At 42.3% G+C, this 7107-nt stretch overlaps 1 protein-coding gene across 1 annotated transcript in view; it reads left to right on the forward strand.

Moving 5' to 3' along the window:
• The window catches only part of LOC104994175 (chromosome unknown open reading frame, human C14orf39), a 74319-nt gene that overhangs the window by 808 nt on the left and 66404 nt on the right, over positions 1 to 7107 (forward strand). The window lies entirely within an intron of this gene.

Here is a 7107-nt window from a genome sequence, read left to right on the forward strand (position 1 = left end):
TTGGTGAAAGCGGCTCGGGGCAACCGGGATGCACGGCCAGGGCAGCGGCACAACCGCAGGGAGCAAGCGAGCGGGAGGGATTGGAGGAGGTGCCGACTCCGCAGCTCCGGTTCGGCTCGGCTCCGTTGGGGCACGCAGGCCAGCTAGCCGGCGCCGCTACTGGGGTGGGCGGATTGGCGGCGCGGGCGCCATGGAGACCCCCTGTCAGTCACTGGCCGGCTCTGCCAATCAAGACTGCGACCGGAGCGCCCAGGCCATTTCAGCACCTCCCCGCTCTCGACAGCGCCCGCCGTTCTCCCGTGGACTTCGCAGCATTTTGCAGAACTTGGAGGAGGAAAAGACGGGCCAGTGGATGGGAGAGAAAGACAGGCGGGAGTCGAGCCGCAGCCTTTCGCTACCACCCCCAGCCCTGTTCCTCTCTCTTCCCTGCAACCCCCCACCCCCACCCCCCGCAAGAGGCGGTGATGTTGCAGAAATCCACTTTGGGGCGAGGCGCTGCCTGGGTCAAGAGGCCTCCAGAGGACAAAGAGGACTGGGCCAAAACGAAATCCTCTGAGAGAACTCACTAAATTTAGTTGTAACGAAACAGGAACCCTTGAAGGGGGACACGAAAAGGGAGGGTGGGGAAGTGGATCATCCCTTTTTCTTGCCTGTACCCATCTCGGCATGCCTTTCCAGCTGCCAAAGCAGTCGAGTGGGAACCGAATCTGAAGCAGAACGAACCGACCTGGGACCTGTAGGAGAGGTCAGTTTGGACTCTACCCCCATCACCTTCAAAAGCCTCCTAAAATCATTTAAAATCCGAGCTAGGACACTCTTACTTCTGATAACCCAGGCGCTGACCATGAAGTGAAGCACTCGCAGCAAAAGGGGCGCTGCACACCCCAAGTTTATACTTTTCAGTTTTTCTCCCCAGTTTAATGGACTTGAACAAATTGCAGCATAGCCACATCTAGAGTGAGAAGTCACTGGTAGGTCAGGACAGCAACTTAAAAGCTTATTTCAAAGACCTTTTTAAAAAGTATTGATTTGCTCTTCTTTCAGGCTAATTTTGCCATACCCTCTGTTAGAATATTTAACTCTTGAGCTGGGGATAGAAAATCTAAACTTGGCCTTTGGGCCCATAATTCAGTAAAAGTGAAATAGAGAAGAGGGAACCACACTGATAGAGAATGGGGTGCAGAAAGTGCTTCTTAAGCCGCTGAGCACTGATCACTCCTCAAGAGAGGAAGGGCCTTCTTGGCGGCTTAGGGCCAGCAGTTGAATTGATAACTTTATTGATTCCCAGTTGACATCTTCATCATACCGTTTTCTGAGAAGTAGGTCAAAAGTAACTACCATCTCATCTGGCTTTTAATAGGGGTTTGTTTAGTTTGAAGAAAATAATTGGGAGAGGGGAATCCGACAAAATGCCAGGAAAAACCGTCTTTGGAGGGCCATCCTTAGAAAGGAATCAGATGGGAATGTTCACTGCCGAACTGGACTGGGCCCGGCTGTCTTTTCTTTAGTATCAAGTACAATTTGTATGCGGCTTGTACAGCTTTGGTAAATCAGAAGGCAGATAGATAGCACAGATGGTTGGAGGTGTCGGGTCAGATCATGCTACGCCTGAGTGCAGGGCAAAGCTCGTTCTGACGGAAAACCCTGATATTATTTTCACAGATCTTCACAGTTCACTCAAAAAAAAAAAATTGCAAAGGGGAAGAAAAAAAGCCCTGCAACCATTTACATCATTTCTGTGAGATTGCCAGCCGCCTCAATGGAAAGACTTTCTTTTCTAAGAGCTTATTTTCATAGAATCCGACAAGGCAGGGGCAAAATAGAGAGGGTGATGAGGATAATGTCAAAGCACGAATCTTCTCTAGCTTGAGGAGACTTCCGAATCCGCCGCAAGGACAGCTTTTAGTGAGGAATATTGTAAACAAGGGCCAACAGTGCGCCGTGTAGAAAACCCGGCAGGCGGGGTCGGGGTGAAGCGGAACCCCAGGAGGGCTATTTCCTGGCACTCCTGGACTGCAAAGAAAAGCACTCTCCCTCGCTCCAATTTGCAGAGGTTTCCTAATTTTCGCTCTCGGGGTGTCTCGCCTCTGGGCTCTCCTTAGCCGATCGCTTTTAGATCGCCCTCCGCGTGCAGAAGAAGCGGAAGGTGCGCGGGACCTTGCAGCTCTGGAGCCCAGAGGGGAGCCCCAACCTCTGTACCTAGCCGCTGAAGGCTAGCAGAAGTTGTGGGTGCCCCAGGGGACCGCGCCTCCGCAAGCATTTTTGCTGCAAAATTTGAAAGTGATGAATTCCGGCTTCTTACCCTAAGTCTTTGTGAGCAAGTCTTGTAATTTTCGGAGCCTGGGTGCCCTATCCAGAAAATGGGAACGTTTATTTCCAGATGTCCCCTCTGGCTTCTGCTCATCTGGGGCTCTCGAGCGAATGGGACCGAAAGCCTAGGTTGGCCACGGTGGAGGGTCGGGAAAAGGGCCCTGGCTGCAGCCGCGGAGTCCGAACCCCGCCTGCCGCGACGTCTGGGCGCCGGGGCGCGCGAGTTCTCAGAAGAGTTTGGAGGTCCGGGTCTACGGTCTGGACATCCTATTCACCATCGCAGGGGACTCAAGGGAAATAAATTTCTTTAGGGCACACTGCGATCGCGTATTCGTGCATCAGCTACATTCTGGGAAGGGACAAACGGAAGGAATTTGTGAGCTCTCATCCTGAAAATGAGAGAAGCTGAGAGGATTCCCTTAGAAATAACTCCGCTGTGAGGAGGATGACCCCACTCCACGATTGAAGCGCACTTTCCCGGGTTTGCTAGGTGAAGACTGGATCTTTTCTTAATTTTGCGGAGGGAAAGAGTTTTACCAATTTGGGGACTTAGCGCCAACCTTGCAGGCAACTCACTACCCATTTTTATTGTGTGCTTGACTGGGAAACTTGGAAGGAGTAGCAGCAGTCTTTGGGCCCATCTGGGCAGGTTTGCAACTTTCTGTGGTTGGTTTGCAGTTAGTAGTAGATTCGAAAGGCCTTGGATTCTCGCCGGAAATCCCTAGATGGCTATTCTTTCTGCAAACTCGAGACTTACTTTATAGAGAAAAATTTGGAAAAAGCATGTAGAAGACAATGCCCTGCTCCCACCCCCGGGGAAAATTCTGTGTCTAATTGTTCAGTTCCGAGGCAACAGGGCAAAGTGCCTCCAGGGAGCTGTGAGGTTCATACCAGAAATCTCCAGAATTCAGTCTGGGACTTCTTGCACTTACCCGTCTCCCATTGTTTTGCCCCTTCTATGATTTTGCTCTCTAGAGGAGAGGGACACTTGGAGCCCAGGTTACACTCTGCTGAAAGATTTACCAGTGGAGACCAGTGTGTAGAGATCAATACATTCTTATGTCTAGTTTCTACTCTCTTGTCTTGTTTTGTCTTTCTTTTTTTATTTTTGACTTTTCATAAATCAAGCTGTAAAATAAATGACGTCTTTGTTTTCTTTCCTATACAATTCACATAGTCAGGGATTTTACAGATATAGTAACTGAATGCATCTGAATTCCTTGATAAAGACTTTTGTGCTGCATATGAGAGTCACAGACAGGCTGACAATGAGGTCCCAGCCTTTTGTGTATGTCCATTTTGACTTTGGGGGGAGAGGTCTTTGTTTCCCTTTCCTGAGCCTCAAAGCCATGTGTTGCAGATAGATGAGAATAATGGAAAAAAAAAAAATCTAAGATTAAAAAGGCAGTTTACTGTCTTTGAAGTTACAGTATTAAAATTTCACACTCATCTATTTATGCACTTAGTATTCCGATTTTCAGATGATACCATAAACATATAGATATATGTTGGTTTATGCATTTGGTGGTCCAGATCTCCAGATTATGAAATTAATTTAGTATCCTAAAGTACCAACTATCCTAATAAGTTAGGAAATCTATCTTTCATGCATTCCTGTCCTTCCTGTTTACACCTGTAACAAAGAACAGAGATGCCTCTTTTTATTCCTAAGAAAAAACACCATTTGAGAAATGTTTTGTCGATTTCCTGGTGCTGTAAAATTAACTGACAAAAAAGTATTACAATAAAAAATGTTTATCTAATTTTAAGAGATTGGGCTATTTTTGTTATTTCCATAATTATTCCCCATCTATTTTTTAAATGATGCATAATTTCTTGTGTTGTTAAGTGAAGGAAATATTTATAAGTTTAAATGTGGGAAAATGTACCATTTAAAAGTATTGATTAATTATCAGTAATGGTTTTTTAAAATGTTAAGCTGACAATGCAACTCTGTGTTGACCTCCAGTTTGTGATTGCTCCTAGGTGTTTGGATGATAATTTGTATCTAAGCCAGAGAGTATATTAGAAGTTAGACTACTTATTTAAGCTATGGTTTTAAATTCACTTTTCTCACTTTTCTGCTTCTGTGAGGGTAAGTCTAAATCTTGGGGTTAACCACACCACAGCATTAGCTTACTTAGGGCTATGTATCCGTGGATTCTTATGTGAAAGATTTATTCTTAAAAATGTAACTAGCGTGTCATTTATAAACACTTTATTATCAGTGATGGAACATTAGTTGAATGGCTGAAAGAATAATTAATTAATTTGTAATTCTCAACTAGAGCTTTCTATTTTATTTTATTTTTTTTACCAGCAGGTTATTTTTGACCATTTTCTAATCCAAGATCAAACTATCTTTTTAAAATACACATAGATACTTTACAATTCAATGAAGTGAAAGAGTGTAAATCAGTTTATGTCTTCTGGCATGAGTCAAACATTATTCACATTAATGTGTGTATTATATGTAATGTATATGTATTAATTGCATGTATTATATGTGTAATAAATAATAATTTCCCTTCCAAGCAGTGTAAAATCAAATAGGAGCATTAGCCTCCAATAAATACTTTGAATTCTCTGAGTTAATCCAGTTCATTAGCAGAAAATACTTTGAAAGAATTACATTAAAAATATAATTTTTATGGCATATAACTTGCATATTTTGCTACCCTTCAGTGTAGCAAATCTCAGGAGGGCAATTATACTCCCTCCTTCCAGGGGACATTTGGCAATGTCTGAAGACATTTTTAGTTGTCACAAGTGGAATCTAATGTGTGGAGGCCAGAGATATTGCTAAACATCTTACAGTGAATAGCATGGCCCTCTCCCACCAACAAAAAAATAGTGTCACTGTTAAGAAACCCTGCTTCAAAGAAACTCAAAATAATCAGGGCACTGACAAACAAAACCTGCTAAAATTCTGTTTATTCTGGAGTTGAAGCACTTTTAAAGGTGTTGGTGCCCTTTTTATTTCACCTTAAGTCTAGGCCACACCAATAAAATCTATTCCTAAAGACTTACTGTAATTTTGTTTCTTTTAAACATTTATAATAAATGATACTTATGGTGACTGAATACTTATAAATTTAGAAATATTTCTGGAGAAAGTGGGGTTTGGTTTCTACCATGTTGGAATCTGTGTTCTTTTAGTAATTGGTGGGACAGACAGCAATGATTAAAGCTTTTGCTCAGTCCCTCTGCATTTTACAAGTGAATAAAATATGAAGACCAAAGAGTTTAAATGATTACTTTCATTATACAGCTAGACAGTGACAGAGGTGTGTTTAAAACACAGATTTAATCCTCTATTTATCACATACTTTGCTCTCCCTACCCAAGGAAGGTGGGCTAAATCCTGTTGAGTTTGAGGATGAGGACCTGAATCATGTGAGTATTTATTGGTGGCTGCCATGTGTACAGTTCTATGCTATTTCCTGGTGCTGTGACTCTCAAAGTTTGATGCATTCTAGTTCATGGATCTCAGAGAGATTGAAACAGTTCTGGGTCTTGTCAAATAGTGTACCCTTGCAAACCCTAAAAAGGCCTTGAATCTCAAATGTGATTCTGGGATTTCAATTATCTTCCTTGTGGGACAGGAATGTTGGAGTCTGGGTTTATTGAAGACCTTTCTCTGAGTCATCACACTGTATACTAGCAGGAAAATGGAACTGAATCCTGCCTCTTGGGGAGTAGAGATTGGACTTGAGGTGCTAAAAGGCTTGGTTTAAGTAACAACAACAAAAAAAAGCCCTCCAAACTCTTTTGTCAGGTCTTTCAAAAGAATAACAGTGATGCGCACTAGCATTTCTATAATTAACAAGCTGTCAACATTTCTATTACGACCACAGAAGTCTATTACAGACCACAGAATTGTGATAAATGTTTCTTTAGGTCTGAAATGTTAGCCTTCATCTTCTTTTCAGCCTAAGGCAATTTTTGAAACCAATTTTGTTTCAATCATTTTGGATCAGTTGTGTGGTAATTTTGGAAGTGCAGATGCTCTAGGCCCACCTATTGAAATAAAGATTTTTAAATGGAAACACAGAGAGGAGTCTGCTTAAGCCCCAGTGGGGACCAGCTGCAAAGCTCTGGCAGGGAATTATATAGGCAGATAGTGAGAGTAGATTTGGAAAAAATTAAGAGACAGAAAAATGTGTGCATATGTCCTTTAACAGTAGATTTAGTTCCTTCAAACTATGGAATTTTAGTCTTCTCTTTTTTTTGTTTTGTATTTTATCTGTTTTTACTTTCCCTATTATTCCTAGATTTTCATGAAATTAATGTAAGAGAATCTGTCTTTACAGCAATTAAAATTTGAGGCTGAACTGATTTTTTTGAATTTTAATATTTAATTTTAATCTTTGTTTAGTTAAATTTTCTTTCTACCCCCTCATCTCCTTTCTGCTTGACCATCTTTTTATCCTTGTCTGTCCTTTTATGGACTCAGAAGTTTCATATTTCCCAATATTATCATTCTCTGCATTTAATAATTCATGTTTACTTTCTCTTTTTCTGTTTGTTCTGACTCCATAACTCCTTCATTCTGCTCCCCAAGTCTCCATTGCCAAATACCTTTTCACTAAACTAAGCCTTGTTAAATTGTGAGGTTGACAAAGACAGTGTTCATTTCTAAAAGTTGATAGGGGATAGGAGTGGTTTTATAAGACAAAAAGGGCATCAGTTCAGTTCAGTTGCTCAGTCGTGTCTGACTCTTTGTGACCCCATGAATTGCAGCACGCCAGGCCTCCCTGTCCATCACCAACTCCCGGAGTTCACTCAAACTCACAT

The sequence above is a fragment of the Bison bison genome, unplaced genomic scaffold (genome assembly GCF_000754665.1).
Source record: "Bison bison bison isolate TAMUID 2011002044 unplaced genomic scaffold, Bison_UMD1.0 scf7180017864254, whole genome shotgun sequence".
Classification (NCBI taxonomy): Eukaryota; Metazoa; Chordata; class Mammalia; order Artiodactyla; family Bovidae; genus Bison; species Bison bison.